Consider the following 27,804-nt stretch of genomic DNA (forward strand, 5'->3'; position numbering starts at 1 on the left):
ACATTGCTGTCTTTATTGAATTATTTAGGCTTGTTTTGCTGTCTTTGATGTGATGCTAATATGTTCTGTTTGTAGAGTTTCATTTCTTTTGTCTTGTGCTTGTCAACTAAGCATGCTTGAAATTTTAACATTTGTTATGTTTTTTCACATAGTATGGTACCAGTGTTTCTTTAGGTACAAGAGACACTAATATTAGTCATTTCAATACACTTGTATTTTCCTTAATATTCTGGTTTTAGGCAAATGTATGTACATTTTTTTTTTTGCTTAAAAGGGCAGTTCAACCACGGTTAGGGGCAGTTTATGTTTTGTTACTGGTGACCTTGCAATCCATGATTACTTTGCAGTTTGCTCTGCATTACAAGATGCATTTGAAAAACTGTAAGAGTGAGCTTAGATTGTAGTGATAGTAGTGTCTGTAATCCTGCTGAGCTGGCTTTCTAATCACACTTGCATTTGTGTGTGTATCTGTGTAGATCCTTGAAACTGGTGGTAAAGGCTTGTAGATCTAACACTGTATCAGCCAAGCTGTGTAAGTTCTGGAATTCATATGAAGGCAGTCACAGTAGGTAATGAGAAATATCATCCTCTTCGAATAAAGCAGGTGTTTTAATGAATAGTCATGTGTATGTACTTGTATTCTGTTGCTGGATATTTTAAATATGTAGAATAACCAAGGGGGGATATGATTTGCAGATTTAACCTTAGAGTCTAAAAGGCTAGTGTTATGGTATCTGCTGGCATCATTTTATGATTTTTTTCAGTAGTATATCGAGTGCATACACCCTTACATTTCAAAGATGTTTTTACTGCATGTTTTGCATATGCCTTGCTTTACAAATTACTGATGGAGAATGCTAATTCCTTCATTTGTTTATCTGTTACACACAAATGATTTTCTTTTTTCCTTTGTGCCCAACCCAGTTGTGTTGTAGGCTCTGTTTCTGTAATCCCATCTTTTCAGTCCGTTACGCACTACATCAGCCTATCGAAGGTAAAACCAGGGTAAGGGTCAGTATGTACTGAAATCCTTCTGGCATCTCAATCAAGTTTAGATGCTAATCACGCATTTAATAAGGGTAGTATCCGCATACACATATTTTCTGTTCACTTATGTGGTTCATAGGTTCTTCCTAAGCTTGCGGACAAAGGAGACCATTGAGAAAGTCAACCACATTATCCAATACTAATGGAAGACTAATTGTCCCCATTAAGTAGACATTCTTCACATATCCCTGGTGAAAATTTGTGATCACCTGTTCAGTAATCTGGACTAGTTTTAAAGTTACTAGGGAAGTACTGTGCTTGCTAGATAGGGGCAGCCTTCCCCAGAAGTGGGGTATATGTTGGGTTAGTTATTTGTCATGCCATTTGGTGGTGTTGATGTTGTAGTTTAGGTTTGGGACTCTAGAGTAGGTGTTTACTTTACCACTGGTTCTAGTTAGGTGAAGAAGTTCAGAGAGTCCCTGGTCATTGATAGCATGGAAGGCTAAACATATATCACCCTCAGGAGACTGCCACTGAGTAGTTGGACAGGGCTTTTAGTGTATCAGAGTAGCTCAGGATACTGAGACCAGAGATCTATTTTGTGAGGAAAAATTGAGGTCTCTCAAGCTGGTTTATGGGTTTAGCAAGTCACATAATATTCAATGATGGGCCTAATAAAGGATGGATAACGTAAGGCTGTACCTTATTTGGACTTAGGGATATACCTGAAAGGATAACTTGTATGGGATAGGATTATTTTTTTAACTGGCAGAGAGGCAGTGGTCAAACAAGAGTCTATGAACAAACATACCCAAGTCTGTGATGACTGTGTCAAATTTAAGTGGAATATGATAGGCATTAGTGATGCTACATTTACCGAAGGAAGCTGTACCATATTTCTTGTTGTTGAAGGTACACCGTTTCTTCTTGTTGAAGATAAGCCCATGATCAATAAGTGAAGCCATTTGTTTGGTCCTGCCCTGCATGCTGGCATACTTTGAGCCTTTATTATACTCTCTTAATTTCTTCACAGTTAGAAAGTACATAATTGGAACACACTGTCTCTTGAGGGAATCCATTAATTTACTATTGGAAGGATTGGACCTGATGTTTTACTTTTAATCGGAATTGTTTTACAGCTGAAAGATAAAGCTACACAGTGGAATTCCATATTGGCCAGCTTTACTACAGTACCATGCTTTGGTGATAATACTGTTTGCAAAACAGTTTAAAAGGCAGCAAACATAATTGTATTTTTTTATATTGTTATAAGTACATTCTAATTTGGAGCTGTCTTACTGCCTTGTGAATCTAGGGACCTATTACACGGTTGCATCTAATAGGGTGGTACACTTTCATTAGGAAGAGAAGAAAGCTATAGCTTGTGGACGAGGTATACTTCCTTCTACAAAGCCCCATCCACCAGTCAGAGTAGTGTTTTAGGCAGATTATGTAATGTGCTTGAGGTTATATACCTAAGATGATACTGGAAGTTGATGACTGTCATCTGTGGCTGTGTTACTGAATTATTGAGCTGCGAGGCAAAGTTGCAGAAGGAAAATGAAAGTAATCTCTTTTTAGAGCATGCAGGTATTGCTGTGCCTATAATACTGGATGTGAAACAGTACGGTATGGTTATTGCCGAGTAACAGCCGCTTTTAATGCTTTAAATGACTGCTGACTTTAAGATATAGGACACCTGACAAATGGCTCTTTTGCAGTCAAGGCTGTCATTGTTGTGTAGGTAGAGTTAGATGTGCCCAAAGTGCAGAAGCAAGTACGTGCAATTCTGGTGTGAGCAGCCAAAATAATTTGTACAGTACATCGCTAACTCCCATAGTACCTTTGTGTGGAAAAGCAGATGGAAAGTTGCATCCAGGGATTAAATCAGAACCTGTGTGTTAAAAAAGGTAGAAATGTTGAGGTGTTTGGAGTAAGGAACAGTGGCGGTCAGCTTATTCTTAAGATAAATAGACCATCAGATTTATTTTGGGTGGCTGAAGGACTGTAACTTGATATAAAGTGTTAAGAAAGCTGGCTTAAAACAGTATATACAGAAACCTAGTAAACTGAAATTTTGTAGCAGTGATATGAATGTGTAAAATGAAGCAGCAACATCTTTGCAACATATGTAGTGTCAGTAAATTACTGTCACTGCAGCTGTTGTGTTGTGCATAAGCCAGTGGTTTCCATGAGATCTTTAAAAAGTAGACTCGTATACATTGGAGAACTGGAGAAGAGTGCCCCCTTCCAAAAAAAAAAATTGTAAGAGAAGAAAAAGAAACTTGCTATCCTAAGATGTACTAAAATTAGGAAGGTGTTAAGTTGATATGAGACAGGGAATGGTGGCATCTTCAGCAACCCAGACATGCGCACAGAATGAGGTAGAAACTTCTTCATTTATTATCATAGTTCACACTGCCAGGTTTCTGGAGAAATACTCTGTGTTGGGGTATCGGCTTAGTAAGTAGGTGGCATAGCCTTCTGAAAGTCTGATGTTTCTGGGGTTATTTTTACAGATGTCAGAGCACTGGGCTGAAATGCCATTTGGTTTTCGTTTTCTGATCACCAGCTATGTGACTGCATGGCTACTCCATCCATCCCCTTAATCACACAGTACTCTGGGATTTCCTGCTATTTGCATTAAGGAACTGTCAACATTATATAAATGAGACTTGATACGACCTGCATCATTGTTGTAAAGCTAACTAGTGTCACTCATGACCGCGTCATAGTTCGAGTTCAGATTTTACATCTTGGCCGAGCATGTCTTCTACAGGCTCAGCAAAGGCCCTAAAGGGACAGCTTACATGAACTTTACAGTTGCCTGACACAAGTTTACTTTTTATGTCTTCAGCACTCAGAAGTGAGAACACTAATAGGTGAATTAAATGGAACACAATAGAACTGGAAACTCCGGAAAGTCTATCAAATCACTTTTTTTTTTTTCAGGGGGATTTATCATCTGATTCCCCATTGTGGATACTACGACCACCACACCTCACCTTACATGTGATAATTTTGAAGCTACTGTCCCTCTCAGAAAGGGGAATTCTTTGAGGTACCATATCCTAGGTCTTGGCATGTACTAAAACATAGTTATGTGTTGGCGCTGAACACATGTAAGGTGAGCTTCTATTTTGCTGCTGTACCTGTCACCTTTATTGCTAATCTTGTTCCATAAATCCACTGCTTTCCTTGCAGATAAGGTTGCCTTTTATCAGCACTGGGCCATGAGGCAGCCATCTGCTTTCAGCCTGTGTTCAGTTATTTCTACATCTTCTTCCTTCCTTAAGTATTTATTTACTGATTGAATGGTTGGATATTTGTTGACTGAGTAGATCCTTCTGAGTTGCAGCAGTTTTAAAATGTGTACCAGGTAGAAGTTGAGATAACTTGGGAAAAGCTGATGCAGGGCATCAGGAAGACTTGTCTGCTTTCGTTGAAATAGTGAGACAGGAGAACCAAATGTTGCAGGCTGAGATCCAATTCCTTTTTGAAGAATGGAGGGGTAGGAGCTGTGACCTAGAAACCTATTCTACAGAGTTACATAATAGTGTGAGGAAAACAAATCCTGCTGTAAGCTTATAGAGAAATGTCTGCTATGGAGAATATTGTATGTTGTAAACATGTGTAGAAAAAGCAAGAGAAGAAAGAAAACTGCTTTGAGCAAAGTCAAGAAACTTTTTCACTATAAGGGGGTCATATAAAGCAATCCAGAAAGTTTGGTGGCTTGGTATTCAGTTTACATATTGGGAATCAGAGGCAGCAACTCCAAATGTATTTATTTTTGTAACTGTAGTAGATAGAGACAGTTTGATTATCCCTTGGATGACTCGTATAGTATCTCTTGTCCATTTATTTGTTAAAATTCTGGCAACCCTGGTGGTGGTGGTGGTGGTGGTGTTGATGAGGACCTTTTAGCAGAATTACCCCTTTAGAAAATGAAAGGTCTTTATTTCTTTGCACATTTGGCATTCATTTTTTCTACTTTTTCCAAATGGGTAATTTAGAGTTTGCTTTGAGGGGAAGATTTAATATCCCATGACAGAAACTATGGACTCAGTATCTGTCTTATGATTTTGTGACTTCTGTGCCTTTTATTAAGATTAGAAGAAATAAAATAGAACAAAGACTGGGAGATAGTTTCGTGTGCATATAAGTCAGAGGCCAAGGGGGGACAGTTTTGTGTGGATGTAAATCAGAGGACAAGGTATAGGTCATGCAGACATAAGTAGTGTGTTGCTTGAAAATGTCTGTCAGTGAAGACTGTGTGTCTTTTGTACATGTCAGGTTGTATATTTGAGTAATACCCCATTTAAATATTGTTTTGAATAAAGCGGTTTACTCGGAAATAGTCTGGTTTGTGACTGGATCTGGCTTTTTTTGTAAGGGAAGAAAAGGTACACATACATAGCTGATGTAATAAGTATATACAGTAGAGAAGAAATCATTTGCTGTAGGCTACCGTATCCAACTGCTCAACCTATTGGGTGACTGAACCTAATTTTGAGCATGTTAAGAATAGTAGTGCTATTTTCTGAAACCGTAGAGAGAGACAGAAATGGTAGGGGGACTTCCTCCTTTTACCAGGAAGCTCCAAATGAAGGAGAAATGGGAACATTTAATGCAGACGTAGGGTTTCTAATTAATGTTCAGTTCAGTCACTTGGAACTCTGGAGGTCAGTGCTGGCCAGTCCAACAGATGAGCATGACTAGGCAAGAGTATCCAGGAGCAGTATTGTGTGACAGGAATCCCTCAGCAATAAAGGCAGAAGCTCTAAGTGTGGTAGTTATGTTTGAGAACTGGAGAGGAAAGAAAAGCCTGCTGGTCATGTGTGCATACAGTGTTTACACTGAGATTTTTAGTGGAGAAGAAGACACAAAAATACTTGGATTTTGCAGCACTAGTAAACTGCAAAAAATGTGAAATAGCAGGGGAAACTGGTTAAATACATACAGAAGTCTGTTGCCTGGAATGGGAACTTTGCTACCTTTACAGTGAAACTTAATTTTTAAAGTCTTAATGGATGCGCACAGTTGGTTTTGACAATATATGTAAATGGTAAAAATGCTTACAGGTTTATCTAGTTAGATATACTTCTGAGTGCATAACTGTACAGTTCTGCAAGCCATGATCCAGTGATGAACAATTTTAGTGAAAGATGGTAACCTGCCCTAAGGTTGTATGATCTCTGGGTAGAAGGTAAAAAGGGGCAAATCTCCTTGCACTGGTGATGTGGAGATGAACTTCTCTCCTGTCATCCTGGATGTATTTCCAATTATTATTTTTTCTTTTCAGATTGCGATGAGAGGTCTATTACATGATCAGCACTCTGTGAGATGCAGTGATGATGGTAATATAATAATAATGGGGAGGGCTGTAAGAGCGATACCAAACAAAACTGTGTGCTAGCTGTTATGGTTTATGTTCCATATTACAAGACTACCAAACTATGGAGGAATGACATGTTTTACAGCTGTAGCAGTTCACCAGCACAGACGGGGGCTTCTAGTGCTTCACTGCTGACCCAGCTTGACTGATAGGCCACCTAGAAAGGGAAGGACTTAAACCATAGTGTGCTTATCGATTTCTAACAGAAAATGGGGCATGTCAGGCTGTTGAGATGCAACGGGGCTCTGTAGAAGGGTGCCACATCACACCTGTTCTTGTCTCTAATCTCTATCAAGTCTAAAAAATTGGCGACTTCCCCAGTGATTGAATTGAACATCACAGTGCACAAGTGAGGGGAAAGGGATGTCTGATGGTTGCTGTTAATGGTTGTCATTGAAGGCACTGATTTAAAAAGTGGGGTGCTTTGCAGACAAAATAAGACATCATATTTACACAAAGACTGCACATACTATAAGTCTGTGTGAATTAGCAGAGATGCTTGTAGATGGAGAGAGGGGTGAGGGAACTCTAATCCGTTAAGAAAGGGACAATATGAGTGACATAAAAGGAATTAAGCAAGTGGCAATGAGTCCGTATTCACATCACATAATGGGGTAAGTGAGCCTGAGTAAAGGCATGCTGCAAGAATCGGTTTTGTGTGTGTGTGTGTGTGTGTGTGTGTGTGTGTGTGTGTGTGTGTGTGTGTGTGTGTGTGAGAGAGACGCTCCACCTCTGGCCTAGTAATCAGTAAGCCTCAATCCTCACCATTAGCACCAGTGAGGGATGTGCATTGGGAGGATGACAGGGACATGCACAGTATTTCCAGATGCTGCTCTCTGCATCTTGTACAATTTCCTTTAAGAGCAATCAAAGACCACAGTCTGTCCGCGGCTGGTTTCTCCAGATTCCCAATAAGACTCCCCACTGGCACAGCAGTAGATTTAAGATCTCAGCTGAGTGACCAAGCCAAGACCTACCAGCACCCTCTGTCCAACCAGTGCTTTGTTTCCCTGCCCAAGTAGCTGACACACACACACACACACACACACACACACACACACACACACACACACACACACACTTTGGAAGTTTTATTTACACACACACACCTGGGTAAAGCTGGCACAGGTTTACTAGCTATGCCCCCTTCTGATCAGACTATAAGGTAGTTTCCAATGCCACCAGTCAGTTCTTATCAGCTTCTTTATGGCCCTTAACAAAGGGTGTCCAGTCATACTGTGTAATGTTACTATTAATACAAATGGTAGTTTGACCAAGAGCAAAGCTGTTAGGAGTGGCCTACACAGTGTCACCCAGTAAAATATGCAAGTACTCTTAGAACATTAATATGTCGAGATAGATCAGCCACAATGAAATGTTTAAATGTGTTTAATAGTAAACATTAAAAGAACAAGAAAATACTCTGTATATATTTACAGTTACATCAGAGTTCAGCATCCCAGGAAATATTAAAACATTGCAGGGCAGTCTCAATTAAATAAAGAAAAATGTCTAAGCAAAGCTTTGCTATATTCCTGACTGTATCTAAGAGAATTACTGTACCCTAATGACTTTCTTCAGAGCAAGCAAGGCAGGTGTGGCAAGTGGATCTTGATGCTGTCAGGTCAAAGACAAAAAAACAGAATACAATCTTTCACTAAGAGGCTTCCCAACACATTACTGCTGGGATAGCTTGCAGAATGACATAATATCTTGTCATCTGACCCTATCCCAGGTGAAACCCCCATTGATGCTGACGGTATCATTTAGCATCTACCTGTGAAAATACATAGACAAGGGCTTTTTCTTAGATCTAAGATAGATCCTGGAAGTCATTAAATAGTAAAACACTTCCAAGACAATACAGAAAACTTCTAGTTTTAGATATTGTCTGTTGCTGCACTGAAACTGAAAGATAACATCTTTTTATTATGTGGCTATAAGGCAATTTAATTTCAGCTGTTCTTTTCTGAAGTTAACCTCTTGTTCCAGTTTCCATTGTTAAAATATATACATCTAAACAGTTACAATAGAGCAGGTACATTTCTGTTCTAATCCAGTAAGGCATGCTGTGGTTACATCTTTAAACAACATTTTGTAAAATAGCTCTTCAGCACACATCTGTCCAAACCATCTTATATGACATAGAGTTCTAATACATTTGTAACACAATAATATGAATCATGTTGATATTCACAAATGACCTAATTGTTTACAAAATTCCAGATAGCTGGGCTGGCAGTATCTACTTTCGTGACGGTGTCTGTGTGTGTGTGTTTCAGTTTGTAGTATAATGTGTAGGAAGCTGAGTATTGCATGGTAGGTTTTACAATGCGAAGTGATGGATACAGCAGTCTGAAGCCCCAAACAGAATGCTCCCTTAACATTTATTGTTTCTGATGGGGAAGACAGAGCACTTGTATCCCACGATAGTGATTCCTTTCAGGTGAGTTGCCTTCTCTGGTTTATTTTGTTAGTCATACTTCTGTGGTAGTAATATGTGAAGAAGCAAAAGGCAGTTGCAGAGGTTACTGCCAGTTCCTTTATTTTTTTTCAGGCTTCATTCCTTGATGATTAAGCTTTTTTTGTTGTTGCTGTAAGTAAAGTAGGTGTGTGTGTGTTGTACGCACTTTTCATATCTTTTAAAATACAGCCCTTGCACAAACAATACATACCCTTCATCACATTGCTGAAAGTCCTTTCAGCGTGATGTTTCAGTCAAACCCCAAGAGAATAAACGCACATTTTGATAGGCTGACTTGAATGAAAAGCATTAAAGACATTACTAAGGTAAGGCTTTTGTGTCGTCTGCCAAGCATCATTTGAGATACATCAACTTAAACTACTGGCATCGCCGTTTTTGTTTTGTTGTCCTAGTTAAATTTGGCACTTCTTGCTTATTATATTGTACTGATACAGTTACTGTATAGTAACATTTTGTCTCTGGATACCAACAAAAGAATGCAGATTTCCTAAACTAGGGCAACGCAGACATGCGTTAATAGAAAATATCACCATTGGGTGATTACAGATGAACAAAACTGTCACTAGTGACTGACAGGATTCAGGAAATGCTGTACAAGGACAGGCAGGTCATTTTAAATGGCAGTTGTTTGGAGAAGTTGTATTATATATCAAAAAGACCTTGCGTCTGATATGCCAGTTTTGCAGGTTGTTATCTTTGCTCATTTTATCAGTTTAGGCCCAGGTAAAAGAGGTAAGTTTGACATTCAAGAAGGCTATTTAAAACTTAAGAATGAGGTTGTCAGAGAATGTAAGACTAAATAATGCCAGAAAAGCAATGCATTTGGGTATTTATGGTTGATCTTGAGGTGTTCGCAGTATACCCTAACCCATGATTATGAGAAGAGTCATACACATGTTATGTACTAGAGTGAAGTTTTATTTTTATGAATATATACATTGTTAAATTAATTTTGCACTAAGTAATTATCATCACGTTTGCTTTAAGTTGATCAGAGTGGCACTGGCTGCATAAAACCACTCTATGTTCTTCATGTTTCACTGTTGCAGTCATCACACTTGGGTTGTCTGCCTGCAGGTAGCCCTCAGTTGGCCCGAATACCAGAGTCTTGGGATTTCTGCGTCGGATGCTGTCACTTCTTCCATGACGTCAGGTCATCAGGGGTATAAACCAGGCAGCTGATGCCATTACATCAGTCTTTGTTGCCGAGAAGGAGCCCGAAGCAGAAGCAGTTAGCAAGTGCTGGTCGGCCGCTACCTGAAATTTTCATTTTTCGAGTTTCAAACCTGAATTCTTCTAAAGCTAAGTACCCCGTTGACTATTCTTTTTTCTTGATTTAACCGATGTCAGAAAAAGTTAACAATTTGTCTTTCCTGTGGAAAGCAAATACCTCACAGAGATTTTCATTCTTACTACGTCACCTGTTTAGGCCCAGACCACGACGTCCCTTGCTGTCGGTTTTGTGTCTTGTTCAATGCCCGAACTATTCATCGTCAGGCTATTTTTGTAGCTAAATTCTTTTGCTCTCGTTCTCCATATTCCAAAATGGCTTCGATAAGTCATCCGACTACCGATCTTCCGAGAAAGCATAAAGATAAAGACAGAGACAGACCGCATAGGTCCAAAACTGCCGATGACATTTCCGTTAAGCTAGTCACCAGTCCACTGGTGCTCAGTGAGGTGCCTTTGCAGCCCGTGATGCCCGCTTCTACAGATTCGCAGGCCTCTGCTGAGAGCCCTTCGGAGTACGGTATGCTGTAAGATGCTTCTTCGACTGTGGAACCTGTGGCTGTCTCTACCTTGGATGGGTCCAGAGCCGCTGTGCAGGCACCGACTTTTGAGGGTGTATTCCAACCTACTGATGTTCACATCGAACAGACAACTTCATTTTCAGCTAAAACTACTGAGTTTCTCAGGCCCAGAGTATGCACTACGTATAGAAAACCGCTCAAGCTCCCATGCCACATAAACAAATGCTTAGAATGGCTGACTACCTTATCACCCTAATTAGGGGAAGCCAACCTTCCCGTGCTGAGACACAAAGGATTGAGTTTCTTTCTGATTCTGCAGACCAGGAGTCCGATGACTCTGACCCTTCTGATTGCCAGGACATACCCTTATCAACCTTTGAGGATTCAGATGCAGAGGAATCCATTCCCTCTGCCTCCCCTCAAGAGGATTTTTCTTTTGGTGAAACCTTGCATACTTTAAGAGAGCATTTCCGTTGAGAATGCCAGGACTATCTTCAGTCCAAAATGAGACTCTGAGAATATTTAGAGTTGCCTCAGCACAGGCCTCTAGCTATACCCCCCTGTCCTGGATGTTGTAGATGATGTCTTCATGGAATCCAGTCTTACTCCAGACACTTTACCACCGGCCCCTAGAAAACCTAAGAGGTACTACAGAGTACCTGATTCTCACAAATTTCTCTTTAAGAATCCTACTGCGGATCCAGAGACCATTTCCCAGGGACCTAAAGGTATTAAGGCTACTACAGCCAAAAACCCTACTCCTTCAGACAGGGATTCCAGAGCTTTAGGCAGATGGGGTAAGAAGGTATATACCTCTGCAACTCTTGCCATCAGGGCATTGAATTGCCAGTTTCACATGTTGAAGTACTAGCAACATATTATGGAACTAATTAAACAAAAATGGTGTTATTTCCAGATTGTGCAGAAAATAAAGATTTACAAGAGTTGATGCATTCTGCAAACCAAGTTAGTAAGCATACTTTGCAGTGTGGCTTTGATGCCCGAGAAGCATCTTGCAGGGCTTCAGTCACTGGGTCTGTACCGAGAAGGCATGCTTGGCTGAAGGAACAAACCTTGGGCAGACCATGTTGTTGTTTGTCTTTCGGCTTTTCCTGATTAGGGGTTGCCACAGCGGAACTCTGGTCCGCTGATGATTTGCAGTAGATTTTCACGAACGCTGAGGTGCCCGCTCGACATTCAACCTTCAACGAAGGCACGCCCATTTACGCATGTCTTTTGAACGCCCACCCAACCGCGGGGAGGACATGCAGACTCCACAGAGAAGGCACTCCCTGCACTCCATCCGAGAATCGAACGGGAGAACTTCTTGCTGTGAGGCAACAACGCTACCGCTGCACCACCGCTGATGTCAAACCTTGGCAGACCATGTCAAATCAAAATTACTAGATGCTCCTTTAACTCAGGACCATTTGTTTGGCACCAAAGCAGAAGAGGTTCTTAAAAAGATGGAAGAAAAAGCTAAATCTATGCAAACTGTTAAAAATTCTTACAAGTGCAGCCACCTAGATTCAATAGGCATTAGCCTTCTAAAAACTGGTCCTTTCCAGCCCCTTCCAGGCCTTCTCAGTCCAAAAACAGGGGAACCAGACCTCCAAGACTACAGTCTCGGGGTATGCAGAGATCTAAACAATGGAGTGTTCCCACCGCAAAAACAGGGAGTGGTAAGCCACCCCCTTATGGAAAAAGTTCACAGTGACTTTTCAGTTATCCTTCCCAGCCCTGCCCAACTACTTGCACCCCTAGGAGGAAAACTTGCCCTTCATGCCAAAAACTGGATGTCCATTACTCAGGATCGATGGGTTATAAACATCATTTCCCAGGGTATAGATTCTACTTCCATTCACTGCCAACCCCAAGCAGGTTTCCAGACCTTCCTCCAAACCAGTGGGCAGAGGCTTAAAAGCAAGTACTTTCCCTGCTCAATATCAGGGCCATTCAACCTGTTCCACTACAACAAAGGGGACAGGGTTTCTACTAAAGACTGTTCCTGGTGCCCAGAAAAGAGGGCTCTTTGCGCCCTATCCTGGATCTATCAATTCTCAACACATTTCTGGTGGTCCCAGAATTCAAAATGCTTACCCTGCAACAGCTTCTCCCTATGCTAGTCAATGATGCCTGGTTAGTCACCCTAGACTAAAAAGAAGCTTATCTGCACATCCCCATAACGGAGACTTGCAGGAAATATCTACGCTTCAGGGCAGGCTGTATGCACTATCAGTTCTCTGCCCTTCTCCTTGGCTTATCTTCTGCGCCCAGAGTATTCACAAAGTGCCTGGCTCCAGCCATTGCATACTGCAGGCAGAGAAATATCCAAATTTTCCCATACTTGGACGATTGCCTGATTTAGGTGGACAGTCAGGAATTGTTACTTCAGCACCTGGCATTTGTAAAAATACTCCTATCCTCATTAGGGTGCACCATCAATGAAAAGAAATCGCAAATGGTGCCCAGTCAAAAAGTTGTATTCCTGGGAGCAAGCTTGAACACATGTTCCCAGATGGCATTTCTTACTCCAGAAAAACAGGTCTATTTGAACAACTGCTTCAAACAAATGGCCATCAAAACCCAGCTATCTGCAAGGAAAATACTGCAAGCCCTAGGGTTCATGGCCTCATGCATTCTGCTAATTCCATATGCAAGACTGCATATGAGGAAACTTCAACGGTACTTAAAAAGTTTTTGGTGCCAACATTCTCAGGACCTGGAAACAAGTAATTCCTATCATACCTTGTCTAAGGGCAGCGATCCTTTGGTGGGCAGAAGCATGCAACCACAACAAGGGACTGCCTTTCACTCAACCCCTCGCCGTCCATATCCTGACTATTGACGCATCAGACTATGCATGGGGGGCTCACATGGCAGGCAAATGCATTAAGGGCAAGTGGAGCCCAGGGCAAAGCCTCCTGCACATCAATCAAAAAGAGATGCTAGCTGTACAGTATGCTCTGACAGCCTTCAAATACCTAATCCTTCTAGGACAACTGCTGATAAAAACAGACATCACAGTTATGTGGTACATAAACAAGCAGGGGGGAACCCATTCTTAGCTGCTCTGCAGGTTAGCCATGGTCCTGTGGAACACAGCCTTGAGCAACCAAGTGCATCTACAAGCTCAGTTCCTGCTAGGCAAATAGAATTCACTGGCAGATGACTTAAGCAGAAATCTCCTGGACCCACATGAGTGGAAACTGGAGCCCAACGCCTTCAACCTTCTAATCCAGAGGTGGGGGACACTGGAGATGGACCTCTTTGCCTCCCCCGAGAACCACCGGTTGAGCAAATTTTGCACCAGGAACCCTCACAACAGGGCCTGGAAGGTGGATGCCTTGTCCTTCAAATGGAAAAACCTTTCAATTTATGCCTTTCCGCTTCTGCCCCTTTTCTCAGATGTACTACTCAAGATCAGACAGGACAGCCCAAGGGCAATTCTTATTGCCCCAAACTGGCCACATCAGCATTGGTACCCGCTCTTACGCAGTCTGACAACAGTGCCAGCCTGACACCTTCATCAGACACCTTCCCTGCTGTCTCAGCAGGAGGGACAGATTTTGCATCCACAGCTGCAAACCCTAAACCTTGCAGCCTGGCTTATCCCCTGAATACTCCACCAGCAACCCTCAGCAAGCAGGTGCTGGATGTCATTCTTGAGGCCAGAAGGCCTAGTACTAGGAAATCCTATGCGGAAAAGTGGAAAATATATTGTTCTTGGAATTGGTCTCAAGGAACGGACACAGCTCTGCCCTCCTTACCTCAAATCCTTGATTACCTAGCAGAGCTACTCCACAGAGGCCTATCATTCTCCTCCATTAAGATTCATCCCGCTGCCATCTCAGCTCATTGTAATACTGAGCCACCTCTATTCTCTCACCGTCTCATCAAACAGTTCCTGAGAGGGGCTAACAACTTAAGGCACCCTAGGAGAGCACCCACTGCAGTCTGGGACCTTAACTTTGTACTGGAAAAGTTCACGCTTCCCGCTTTTGAACCTGCGGATTTAGCAGAGTTAAAATTCCTTTCTTGGAAAACAGCCTTGCTTTTAGCCATAACCTCAGCTGGAAGAGTGTCTGAGTTACAGGCACTAATGGCTGTGGAACCCTTCATTATTTTCCATGCTGACAGGGTTTCCCTCAGGACTAACCCGTCCTTTATGCCTAAGGTGGTCTCCAGTAGTGTGGTTCTAAACCAAGCCATCCATTTGCCATCCTTCTTCCCTAATCCTCAGAATAGAGGAAAGGATCCTGCACTCCTTGAATGTGCACAGACAGCTCAGGTTCTACTTTGACAGGACTAAACCTTTCAGAAAATCCAACCAGCTGCTAGTCAGCTTTGCCACGGGCAGAGGGCAAGGCCATTTCAAAGCAAACCATTTCCAAATGGATAGCACACTGCATCTATTTTCTGCTACAAGCACCGTGGAAAACCTACCCCACAGGGGATCGGAACACATTCCACTAGGGCTACTTCGACCTCTACAGCATTTCTCAGGGGAGTCCCTACCAGGGACATTCTGGAAGCTGCAACCTGGAGGTCTGTACACACCTTCACCAAGCATTACCACTTAACTTTTTTTTCTAAATCCAGATCTGGATTTGTTACAGCAGTTTTACAGGGCCTGCGAACCAGCCCCAACTCCTCCTGACTGCCTCCACCCTTCCTCAGCTTTGGGAATCAACCCAAGTGTGATGACTGCAACAGTGAAACACGAAGAACATAGTACAGTTATGTACATTTGCCATAAATGTAGATTTTCGAGTGTATTCACTGTTGCAGTCCTGGTTTCCCTCCCTCCAGCCCTCTGTTTTTCTCTGTCCTTTCTACCTATCCTCTTTATAGCCATTATTTATGGCAGTGGTATTTACTTTTTACTGGTGGTGTTCCACACCATATACTAGCTTCCTGTTTGGGGGGGCTCCTGACATCTGGGGCAAGAAAAACTGATGTAATGTCGTCGGCTGCCTGTTTTATACCCTTGACAACCTGACGTCATGGAAGAAGCGACAGCATCCGATGCAGAAATCCCAATATTCTGGTATTCAGGCTGACTGAGGGCTACCTGCAGGCAGATAACCAAAGTGTGATGACTGCAACAGTGAATACACTCGAACATCTACATTTATGGTAAGTGTACACAACTGTACTTTACACTTGCTCACAGGCAAATTCTTTATTTTTGAGCAGTTTCCCTAGAAGTCTTGCTTTCAGGAACTTGCACTAAAAATTAGAATGGTTTCTTGAATGGGAGGAATCCCAAGAGGAGACAGGACCACCTGGAAGTGCTGTCTACATATGGCAGATTATTTGATTACATACTTGCTGAGGTGTGTACGTACGTTAAGGCAGCCTGTTGCACTTAAAACTCTCTTGGGAGTGAGCAGGAGATGCTAAGGCTTAGAATGCAAAATATGCAGTCATTAGAGCAGGAATGATGCAAATACTTTAATTGTGATACAGAGCAGGTTGTTGATGCTCCTGCACTTTATGTAGGTGAGACTAAGAGGAAATTTAACACTAGATTGCAGGAGCATCTGAAAGATATTAGAAATGGTCATAGGTAAAACCCAGTGGAGGAATATTTTGCAAACTTTCATGTTGGTAAAACTGGAATTTTTTTCTGATTTTTATATTAGAATAAATCTGTAGAACATTGGGTTGCTATATAAGAATGTTTATTCTAAGTGTAAAATATTCATGCCTTTTGGCTTGAAAAGAACTTGATTTAGAAATATTTTATCTCTACAAGACCTACATCACTGCTCTTGAATCTGAGTCAGAACTTTGACAACTGTGTTTTGTCATCCTGAGAGGCTAAGGAACATGATCATTTTGAAATTGGACTGTATCCTTCTGCACTCATTATGAACTTTGGAATTCTATCCCAGTCCCAGTCATTTGGTCAGCATGGAAAAAGCATGTTATGCACAGTACGCTGACGATGTCCATTGCCTTCCGCATTTTCCATCCAGTATCATTCATTTCCACAGCCTTTGCCACGGTGGAAGTATTTAATCAATTATAGTGACTTTTCCTACAGAAATGGGTCCTGTCCCTCTATTTTGTTTCTGGCACAGCTTCCTCTTTAAAGGAAATGTTTACTACAGACAGGAATTCCTCAGGCTGTTAATTTACTTGACAGTAGCCCCAGACAAAATCAACATGTCTGAGAACAGCCTGGGGAATCTTGCCTCAGCCACCTGAGTCACAGAGTGGATTTGCTACAGTCTGTTACAGACCATGTAAAAGACATTCTGGATGAACTCACCAAACTCCTCCTACATCTAGGTCTTTCCTTGTTTGTATGTCCATGTGTCAAATCCAGCCTTCTCCCAGCATTTCATAGAAGGATATTTTTTAACTTGATGAATTCCCTCAACACTTGTGTCCATTAGGAGTTGCCATACTGATGAGCACTGATTATCTCTGAGTCAGAGCCATTTGCTGCTGACATAGCTTTGAGGTTTTGAATAGGGTTATTTTGAACTCCACATTTCTAACCTTCCTAGTTGTATAGAATAAGCTGTTCTGTAGAGAAAGTTGATGTCATGTTGCACACATAATCACAAATCCACATTAGATGAGTGTTACCAGGATACTGTTAAAAGTTTGGATTTTCTGGGTCTGTTAAGCCGTTGCCTTTGCTCTCTGACCCATTTCATGACTAAAGGGAGATTAGTTGAGGGACTTTCAAGAGGGCTGCAAAACTGATCAACACAACTTCAGCTCTCCCAGTGTGAAAACAGAAACGGAGAGAAAGGAGTGCCATTGAAAATGTTTTTTGGTAAAATTCAATTACTGGCTAGTAAGTACACTGCCTGGATGCAAGCAAAGAAGAAATTTGGGAAACCTGAAGAGAAAACACTTTCTGGGAAGGATTCTGCAACGGTTCAGCAAAAAGCAGTTCAAGCTTCAGTTTTGGTTCAAGAGATGGCTTCCAGTAATTTAAAGGAAAAATAAATCAAATGTACTCAGAGGTAATTAAAATAAATGAAAGGGCGGTTAGTTGAGCACTTGGCACTTTGTGACCTGTGTGCCCAGAGCCTGTTGCTTAATGTCTCACATCACTATGAAGTTGACCACTGATAGTTGGCCTAAGGTGTCCCAGTACCACCTACGTTCCCTGTGCTCTATTTGTTGCAGACAAGTAATGACTACAACAGAATTCCTAAAACATCTTTGTATATTTATTTATGTATGTATTTAGTTTTTATTGGTTTTGAGATTTACAATGTTTTTCACTAATTTGTTGTTAAAATGTTTAAAAATGTGCTGTAGCTGCTGGTTCATTAGTATCCTTACAGAATACATTTGATTAGATTTGTTTTTAAAAGCATTCCTTTGCATAGCTTATTCTAAGCAAACACCATTCATTGCTTTTATCTGTCTTTAGAGTTTCAACATGTTTTAAAATGCATTCAGTGGGTCCATAAAAAGTGCCATATATTCTAGATGAGAACATCATTACTGACGACGACTGATAAGATTACACAGCACTGTTATCTGTGTACTTGTAAACCCTGAAAGATCTGCCTTTACAGATGCAGCTGAACATCAACGGTAACAGTAATAATAATAATAACCCAGTTATGATAAGAGTCTATTACAGGGTAGAATCGTACAATATTAAATGTCCACGTATGCAGCACAGAGCAGCTCTGATGTTGAAACCAAATAAGCATCCCTCCAGCGTTTTAATTCTGTTCAGATGTGGTGGGACTTCTCTTGCTGTAAGTGCTGTCTTCAGACTGTAAGCACATTACAGAGCCTGCAGTTGAGTAGATGTTTTCCGTTTATCTTGGGACTCAAGATGGCTAGTAAACAGAAATCCGTTCCATCTGTTTATATCTAAGCACTGCACTTAAATATTCATTTGAAAGAGGGGCATAGTAATTGCTGAATCTGTCTCTGAAAAGCAATGTTAATTAGGTTGGCTGCTAAAGTTTTTAATGACAGTTCTGTTTGTGTTGTTGCCTGCACCTGGCTTTGAGGACCCTTCACTGTAGACTTGAGGCTGTAATTTCCCCTTTGATACTTTAGGCTGTCTTTACAAATATAGGTTTATTTCTTTTTTCCCCACCCAGGTTGCAGTACCTAAATAAGGAAGTTGTTTGCATCTTTTCTTTTTAAAGTTGTCAGTCTGCCTTTTGTGCAGAAAAGTTTGTATTACACTTTAATATGTTTGTGTTTCATGTACTAGACTAATGTTGTACTTGTTCTAATTGTACAAATGCAGTTGCTTTAGAATTTCAGTTGTATTAGTTCAAAGTTTTACTTTTGTCTGTGTTTTGGTCAGTTGGAGCAATCGTTTACCATGGTTAATAAAAAAATAAATAAACAAATAGAACTCAATCTTTTACCCTGGTTTAATTAAAAAAAAAAAAAAAGTCAAACTGATGTACATAAACAGTAATGCACAAGAGGTGTGTGTGTGTGTGGGTGATTGGCTTCATCCCACACACTTCTAGGGAAATTATTTCCACCCATACCTCTCAACTGTACACATTTATCCTTCTATTTTTGATCTTTTCCTCTTAAAATTTGTGTTTTTCTGGCAAATCACTGAGGACTGAAGTCACTAAATAATGGCAAACATTAGAATTTCAGACGTCACATCATTTAGAAAACACATGTTAATCCAAATCCTGTTATTCTAGCAACTTTCAAAATTTATAGGATCAGTTTTTAAAATCTGTCCCTATTTTTGTGCCTTTGGCTTTGTCAAGATTTCTTGTTTTAAGAGGTTGAGAGGTAATTTTCCACCACATAAGGCATTGTCCATGCAAACATCTGTCTGGGCAGCGCTGCTACACAGTGGCTGTTATTTAGTTGCAATAAGAGTTGCCAATATAATTTTGGAAAATGCATATGTTTGCTTAAATGTGCTGTGAATGTATCTGAAAGTGCAAGCATGTAATCAAAAGTCAGACTCAAACATCAGAAAATGTTCTACCCTATAGTGAGTTCATGCCTTATATGTTTTAGTAGACTGACATTATTGGCTGTGCCCGTAACCTGTACCTGCAGCTGTATGTAAGCACAGCCTAAAGTAGCAGATTAGGTGTCGGTGTATAGTCAGTGCTGCTTTGTGTATATCCAGACGGTTTACCTTGTGAATAATGACAACATCATGAAAACTGTGTTAGATGTGTTTGAGTAGAGTAGTGAGAATAACAAAACCTGTTAAAGTCAAGCTGTGGCCGTTCAGGCCTTAAATTTGTGTTTCCTGCACATTTGATGAAAATGCCGTAAATGCTCTTAGGGTGTTTCCATTACCACATTTCAGCAGACTGTTCCGAATGACTCTTGGGGAATGCAGCTAGTCTTGTTTTTTTTGTGTTGTGCGACTTTAATTTGTCACAATGAGGTTTTAGCAATTCACTGTACTCTAATATCAGTCACTGGATGCTTCATAAAATGTATTTGTGTGTATTTGTGTTTACATTAAGAAGGACTGAATGAATATGCATAAGCCGTAATATGTAACACTGTGGGAAATGTATGCAAATTTTCATTACATATTTCAAACCTCTTTAGGTTTAAGCCTCATTGGGTTGGTACCAAAGGGTTTAAGTGCAGTCAACAAACAGCACAACAGTAGAATACATAATGTACATTGACATACAAAATGTCATGTACACACATTCCACTTGCCGTATGCAGTCACGCATGTGTAACTTTTACAGGTATAATTTTGTGGGATAGATACATATTGTTTTATGTAGTATATATTAAAATAGTTATAAGATTTCACATAGCAAGTGAGTTATCTCAAAAAATTATGTCTTCACTTGTATTTTATATGTAGGAAAAAAAAAAACACTACGATTAAACCTAATTTTCCTGACATAAATAAGAGTTTTATTGTAGAAAAGCTTGTTCTTTACTTCTTGTAATGCAAGGCATGCCAGGAATCCTCACATTTATGTTTCTTACTTGAAAAGCAGTACTGTGTTATATACATTATAATCTGTGAGGTTTGTGTGAAACGCTTATTTTGTATACAGTTTGTAAATTGTCATATGACAGCTGAACGGAAATGCATTTATGTTACTTTACAATTCTGTCGTGTCTGCATTTACTGAGATGATTGAGAAACTGGATTATGATGAACAATGTTTTCTGTCTGTTGAACCATATGACCTTGCGAGGCTTTATCCCCATGGAAAAAGATTTTACTTACTCTCCAGTATAACTGTGAGTAAAATAGCAATTAGAATGCTTATAGCTACACAGCCAAGAAGTAGCATGCATTTATGGTGCATAATACCCTTTACTTCACTAATTAAAGCTAATTACCATGTAAATTCATGTGCACTAATTGCATGAATTATTCCAGTTAGAAACTGTACCACAATACTCAGAAAAACCTCACCTGCAAAAGAGCATCTTTTCAAATCAGGCCTTCAACACCTGCTCTCAAACCTCCTCTTTATTGCATTCACCTAGATGTATGTAGTGCTTTTGAAAGTACATACAGTATCCCAGGTTACAGGGCAGGCCATTTACTTCTTTACATGGGTGGCAAAATGGCACAGTGGATCGAGTTGTCCCCTCACAGGGATTTGGTTCTTGGCTTGAGTGCTTTGTGTGGAGTCTGCATGTCCTCCCTGTGTTTGCATGGGAATCCTCCTGGTGCTCCGGTTTCCTCCCACATTCCAAAGACATGCGTGTGGAACGTTTCTCCCTGAGCCTGTGCTGAAAATAGGCTCTGTCCTAGTCTGACTTTTCCTGGTCAACAAATAAATAAATGAAGTAAATTTCCTCCTTTTCCAACCTTCTCATAACTTACTGTCACATGCCTAACTTGGTAGACCAGTTCAGCATTGACCTGGTCAATAGTCTGTCCACCTGTAATATGCAAGCCTTTATGACTCTGTTCTTAAATGTATTGCGTATTTAAATTTATGGCTGACGCAGCCTGTGTTTCAGATTGCTACTGAATTGGCAATTCTCTACTGCTTAGTAATGTGCTGCATTCTTTATTTCTGTTTGCCGAAGTAGTTATAGATCCATAAGCCTGAACAGTCTCATCTGCTGGGCTATGAAAAGGTTTGTTTGTCTTTTCGGCTTTTCCTGGTTAGGGGTCGCCACAGTGGAACTCCGGCCCGCTAATGATTGGCAGTCTATTTTTATGGTGCTGAGTTGCCAGCCCGATGGCGTACCTTCGCTGAAGGTTGGGCCATTCACTCATGTCTTTCGGAGGCCACTCAACCACGGGGAGGACATGCAGACTCCACACAGAAGGCACTCCAGCCGAGAATCGAACAGGAGAACCTCTTGCTGTGAAGCAACAACGCTACTGCTGTACCACCGCTGCTTGACTGCAGGGCTATGAAAAGGATCATTATGGAATTAATAAATATGGACATAGGCAACTTAAAAACTCTTTACCCAAGCCAGTTTGGATTTAAGGGCAGATTCTGCCTACTAAATCTGGTTGACTTCTTTTGGAAAGTTACTGAAGCAATGGATGAGGATAGATCAGTACACACCGCATATGTAGAACGTGCAAAGATGTTTTAACACATCCCATATTCAGGCATCGTAGATAAACTCTCTGCTAAATGTAAATTCCCCTGAAACTTGTTGGATATCAAATTGGCTCACAAATAGAACCCAAGAAATTAGGGTGGGTGGCTGTACCTCCTCCAAAAGACTTGTCACTAGCAGTGCACCCTGAGTTCAGTCCTTGGGCCACTCTTATTTGGCATTTACTTCTCTCAGATCAAAAGTAAATGTTACAGATTTATGGTTGACCAAGTTTTCAGATGACTGTAAACTTGGAGCCATTATAAACTCCCCATAGGACACCACGATCCTCCAAGAAGGCCTTTCACAAACTAATGACTGGTGTCAAAAACCGTAGACTAAAACCAAATGCCAAGAAATGCATAATCACATTCTTTGGAAAAATTAAATTTGCTTGGGCTCCTTATTGAAATCTTGGCACTTGTATTGCTGAGTGCAGACGGAACACAAAATTTAGGAAAAGTGAATTTCTAACATCGCTCTTCTCCTGTATACTTTGTTATGCAGGGGAGTAGTACTGCTTGCGCACCTCCCAAACCTGTATGTACCAACCCCAGGATTGGCATACCTCTGTCAATAGGGAATATTCGGGGAACTGGATATCTCGGGCTAAGTCCGCTTTTATTCGGTCTCTGTTTTGGGACTTTCCCTAGTGGGCATAGACATTTCAGATTGTTACCCTTTCCTTCTACCTCCCACATTGACAGTACACCATTAAAAGTAAATCCTGTTGTCAGGAGTATGGGAATGTATTTCAGCAACAAACTGTCCTTTGATCACCTTGTAGTCACTATTCAAAGGAAATCCTTTTTCTTCACACAACTTGTATATAAAAGTGTGCTGTTCAGGGATGTAATCATTCCACTGTACTCTGCTCTTAAATGTAATGCCCTTTTTAGTTTGTACCTGTCGAAATCCTTGTTACAGCATGAATGACCACACCACTTTCTCACTTATAAAAAGAGCTATGCAAGCCATCTCAAAGCTTTGTTCCTCTTGCTATCCGATTGTGAGTGTCAGTGGCAGTCAGCAGGTAGAATACCCACCTTTGGTGATTGGAGAACAGAAGGTTGTGGGTTCTCTTCACTCTCCAGGCAGTTGGATTGCTGACAGCGCAATGCAGAATTAGTCAGGGGGTGCTGCAGTCATCCTTTTGATGAGAGGTTAAACCGAGGTCCCATATGAATGAGTTGATGGTAGCTCAGGTAGATGTAAAAGATCCCATGGCACCAGTCAAAGAATAGGGGGAATTTGCAAATGCCCTGGCCATATTTCCCCTGGTAGTAGAAATACCGCCTTGGGTCTCCCCAAAAGGAGGCCACTAGCCTAGTAAGATAAACCCAGTTAACAAAAGGGTAAGAAATTACATAAAATACCAAGAGGCAACTTCTGCCTCACGTATAGAGCCTTAACAGACTATCTTGTCAGACTTTCTATACATCTGCAAGAAAATGTTAGTGTAAATTCCTGATCAAGGAATCTCTGTCTCATTTGCAACAAAAAAAAGTACATATTGGAGAGAGAAATATGCATCACAGAGTACTGTTTTTATGGAACATCGTCCTATTCCTCATAAAGCAAAGTATTTCTCTTACTCTATTCAAAGGTAATTTGTACAGCTGGGTGGGAAACCATAAGTTCACCACTGCTTTAGCACCCATTTACCTCAAGGAAAGTGGCAACAAGTAAATGCCCCAACATATCCTTGTTCTGCACTCCTCTGGAATATTCGGACACAAAACGTAAGGGGCTAGAAAGTGATTGTGGGAATTTAAGGCTAGGTTTCTTAAGATCCTCATAGATCAGTTCCTTATTAAGTACCCATGAATTTGTCATGCAAGCTTGTATTGTAAATGTTGTTGATTTTAAATACAGTTTTTACAGTACTTTTGTACTTGCTTTTGGTTTCTTAACCACCCTTGAAACAAGGCTTCTGACGTAGTAGAGTCTTACCCGTCATGGAAGTAATAAGTGACTTATGAAACTACTCTGTCATTCTGTTTTAAAACCGCGCAGCCTGAAAGCATTTTTTGAGTAAAAATGTGTGCAACTAATCTTTGAGGTACTTCATTTTCTATCTTGCTCCTTTTCCTTAAAAATAGATGAAGGCTACGTATCATACAAGTTTTCTGATGGAGGAATAATAAAACTGTTTTTCTGCCCACAGTGCCTCTTCTCATGCATTTCCGAATCTCCAGCCTTGAATTGTGCTGTTTTCACATTGATGTCCATCACCCTTAAAGTCTTGTTCACTTTTGCTGTTGGAAATGCTACATTTAGCTGGAAATGTACAACAGAACATGCTTGTTATGAGAAAAGCTTTACTTTAAAAACATCTCACTGGACTCTCCTGTCCAAATACAGTTTATCCAAACTGGAAAAAAAAAACACTTTCTTCCCCTCCCTCAGACAGTATTCACCCTTCACATTCCAAAGAGCCATTCGCTCTGAAATATAGTTAAGGAGAGAGGAAAAATGTATTAAACGGCCAAGTACCTTAACTATGCATTTAAAAATGGTCAGTCCCTGGCCTACTAGGTACTTCCTTCGCACCTTTTTAATCTAATGCTATTTTCCCAGTTGTGGAGCTTTCATTAGAGGAATGTGGCGCCTAAGAGGTCTGCTGACCAGTTTCTTTGCTGCTGAGCACAGAGTGGAGGGAATTTCCTCAGCCCAGATGAGCTCTTCTTCTTTCAGATATGTTTAGTAGCCATTATAGTTTCCACTGCTACTTTGATACCAGGTAATGTGATGGGGAGTGTCCCCCCACATACTTAGCGTTAAGAGATCTCTGAAATCAAGAGTTACAAGAAACATAGGTTTAGCAGATTATCATACCTAGTGCACTACACAGTTCTGGATTCTAATTTCCCATGTTCTCAACAGAGTGAAGTGTCCACAAATTCTTTCAATCTGACAGATTTCTGAAGGCTGCTTCTCTAAGTAGAATTACCTTAAAAGAGGCATATTCCCTATGTGATGAGATTTCAAAGTCACTTGTTTTGGTTTCAGTTTCTGAACCACTGAATTCACTTCATGAATGTTTTGCATATTGGCAGAAGCCGCGGTGGTGCAGCGGTAGCATTGTCGCCTCACAGCAAGAGGTTCTCCCGTTTAATTCTTGGCTGGAGCGCCTTCTGTGTGGAGTCTGCATGTCCTCCCCGCGGTCGAATGCCGTTCGAAAGACGTGTAGAATGGGCGTGCCTTCGTTGAAGGTTGGGCGTCGAGCTGGCATCTCGGCACCGTAAAAATCTACTGCCAATCATTAGCGGACCAGAGTTCCGCTGTGGCAACCCCTAACCGGGAAAAAGCCGAAAGAAGAAGAAGAATGTTTTGCATATTGGCATGTTTTGTACTACATGCCAGATTGGAAACTTCAGGCATTCATAATGTCTTCTTTGTATAACGATCAATACTTTATATATGTTGCTGTTAGTGGAGCAACCTCTGTGCAGGAGAGGGACCCTTTACGCTTGATGGCCATTGTGGAATCTGTAGGGGCATGGTGAAGGTTTCTGACAGTTTCTGTTGCACGTATATGTGAATAACAAAGGAACCAAGGCATACACCAGTTAAAAACTTATTGTGCTGCTACTGCTCAAATTTGGGAGAGGAATTACAGTTGCTGCAAAGTGTTTGAGCCCCCCCCCCCCAAAATAATAAAATTATCAGCACTGGAGGCAAGCAGCCAACTCTCTCTCTCTATTTCACCAGTCAGTGTAATCCACCTTTGATGTTTTTCTATTGGCGGTAATATAGAGGATTATGATCGAGTCACTGATCATAATGTTTATGTGCTCAAGACGTGGATGTCAAGAAATTCCCCTTGAAAGTGAAGCTTGAGAGGTGAATCTTGTCATTCATGTTGAGAACATAATTAAAGATTATGATCAGAGACCCGATCATAATTCTGTATAGTGTATGGAGCTTTATTTTTGCTCCATGTACTACTGTTTACAGGAGAAAAAAATGCTAGTCTAGGTGTTTTACTGGCTTTCAAAGCTGTAAAACGATTACGTGAGCTCTGTCAGAAAGACAGTGTATATAATACTGTAGCATATGTTTACACTCACCTTGCCATTACTGCCAAATGTGTAGATTTTCACAGGATGTCTAGATTTTTGCCTCGCATGTTTTATCTGTTCCTCATAAAATCCATGTTTTTCGGAAAAGTTACTGAGGACTGTATTCACAAAGTAAAGACGTACATTTAAGTTTGTCTTTGTGTCTTTCTGAATATGCAGGCAGTTGCACATCCTGTTGTTCCAGCTATTTCTGTGTTTATAACAAGAAGTCAAGGACACATCGGTATGGACAGCAGGAAGAAACAAATCTTAACTGTTTTTGCTGGTCAGTACTGGCAAATTTGACTGCCTAGCGTGAAACCTGACATCGTTAAGCAGGGGGAGCTTAACATTTGTTAAGGTTGGGTCTTGCGCTATAGTAGCGCTTAACTGATTTGTACTTTTCCAAATAATGAAGTGTAATCACAACGAGCCATGCACTATAGTGGTGTCCTAGACCTTTTTCTTACTGGCGTCATAGACCTTGTGCTGTAGAGTGAAGTATCCTCCAATTTACAGATGCATTTTAACAGAGCTGTAGTGATGGAATTTAGCAGTCTGGTCAGCAGCCAGTATTTTGTAGTGAGATTTCCTGTTTGTTCAGATCTCTGTGACTTTTAAGCTGGATTGATGTTTAAGTGTCCTTTAGCTGAGGTTGACTGACATCTAACTGAAGCTAGACCATCTTCCATAAGGAGATTTTAATTCTTCCACTAAGCAGTGACTGCCCATTTAAATGGCTACTATTGTTTCTTTCTATGGGATTCATGTCTGAGTTGCTCCTCAGTGTAGGTGTACCATCCGGTCATGTCAACCCTCTCTTGTTTTCTGAGAACATGGCTTACTCACTTCCCATTAGTTTTTGAAACAATTCATGAAGGAAGAAAGAATTTCAGGTCAGGTCTTCCATTGGAGACGTATTACATGAGAACCTAAACATGTCTTCATTCTACTTTTTAGCTTCTTATGTCCCATAGGGCAGTGGCTCTTGCAGCAGTAGTCTTAACCGGGAGAAGTTTGGAGCTGTTGTCTCTAGTATGCAACAAGCCATATATAGTTTGACAGAAGAAGACAGAAGTATATATATCTCTGAGTTTTGCATCATATACCTTAGGTACTTGGTGACTACCTATCTCTGTCCACTGTTAACATAAGTGACATTTTAAAGTCTCCTTTTTTTGGCTCAGTCTCCAAAGAAGACATATTCTTACAGTACCTTGATTGCTTTCAAAACTGATGAGGTATTGTGAGATTTGGACAAGGTTTATTAACAGAGGCGTTTATCAAGATCATTTGTTTTTTTAAATCTTCCCCAATTGCTGACCCAATGTGGTTAAATCTACTAATCACACACGTATGCCCATTCATTCTTAGTAGGGATAAGAGCTGGGAAATGGACTTCTGAGACATTGCAGTGCCAGATTGGAGATGGATATTGAAGGTCTGTCCTTCCTCGACTGGCGATGCCCATTTGTCACACATGTCTCAGTCACCCTGTTTTGGCAAAATTTGTTTTCTTGCTGGCAAGTTATGGAGTATTGGTAGGGTAACCACCTTGCTGTTCCTCCTTGATATGGT

General features: G+C 40.8%; 1 protein-coding gene across 1 annotated transcript in view; it reads left to right on the forward strand.

Moving 5' to 3' along the window:
* Positions 1-27,804, forward strand: part of EXT1 (exostosin glycosyltransferase 1) — a 1,160,063-nt gene that overhangs the window by 231,476 nt on the left and 900,783 nt on the right. The window lies entirely within an intron of this gene.

The sequence above is a fragment of the Protopterus annectens genome, chromosome 3.part1 (assembly GCF_019279795.1).
Source record: "Protopterus annectens isolate FY-2018-M chromosome 3.part1, PAN1.0, whole genome shotgun sequence".
NCBI classification, from domain to species: domain Eukaryota; kingdom Metazoa; phylum Chordata; order Ceratodontiformes; family Protopteridae; genus Protopterus; species Protopterus annectens.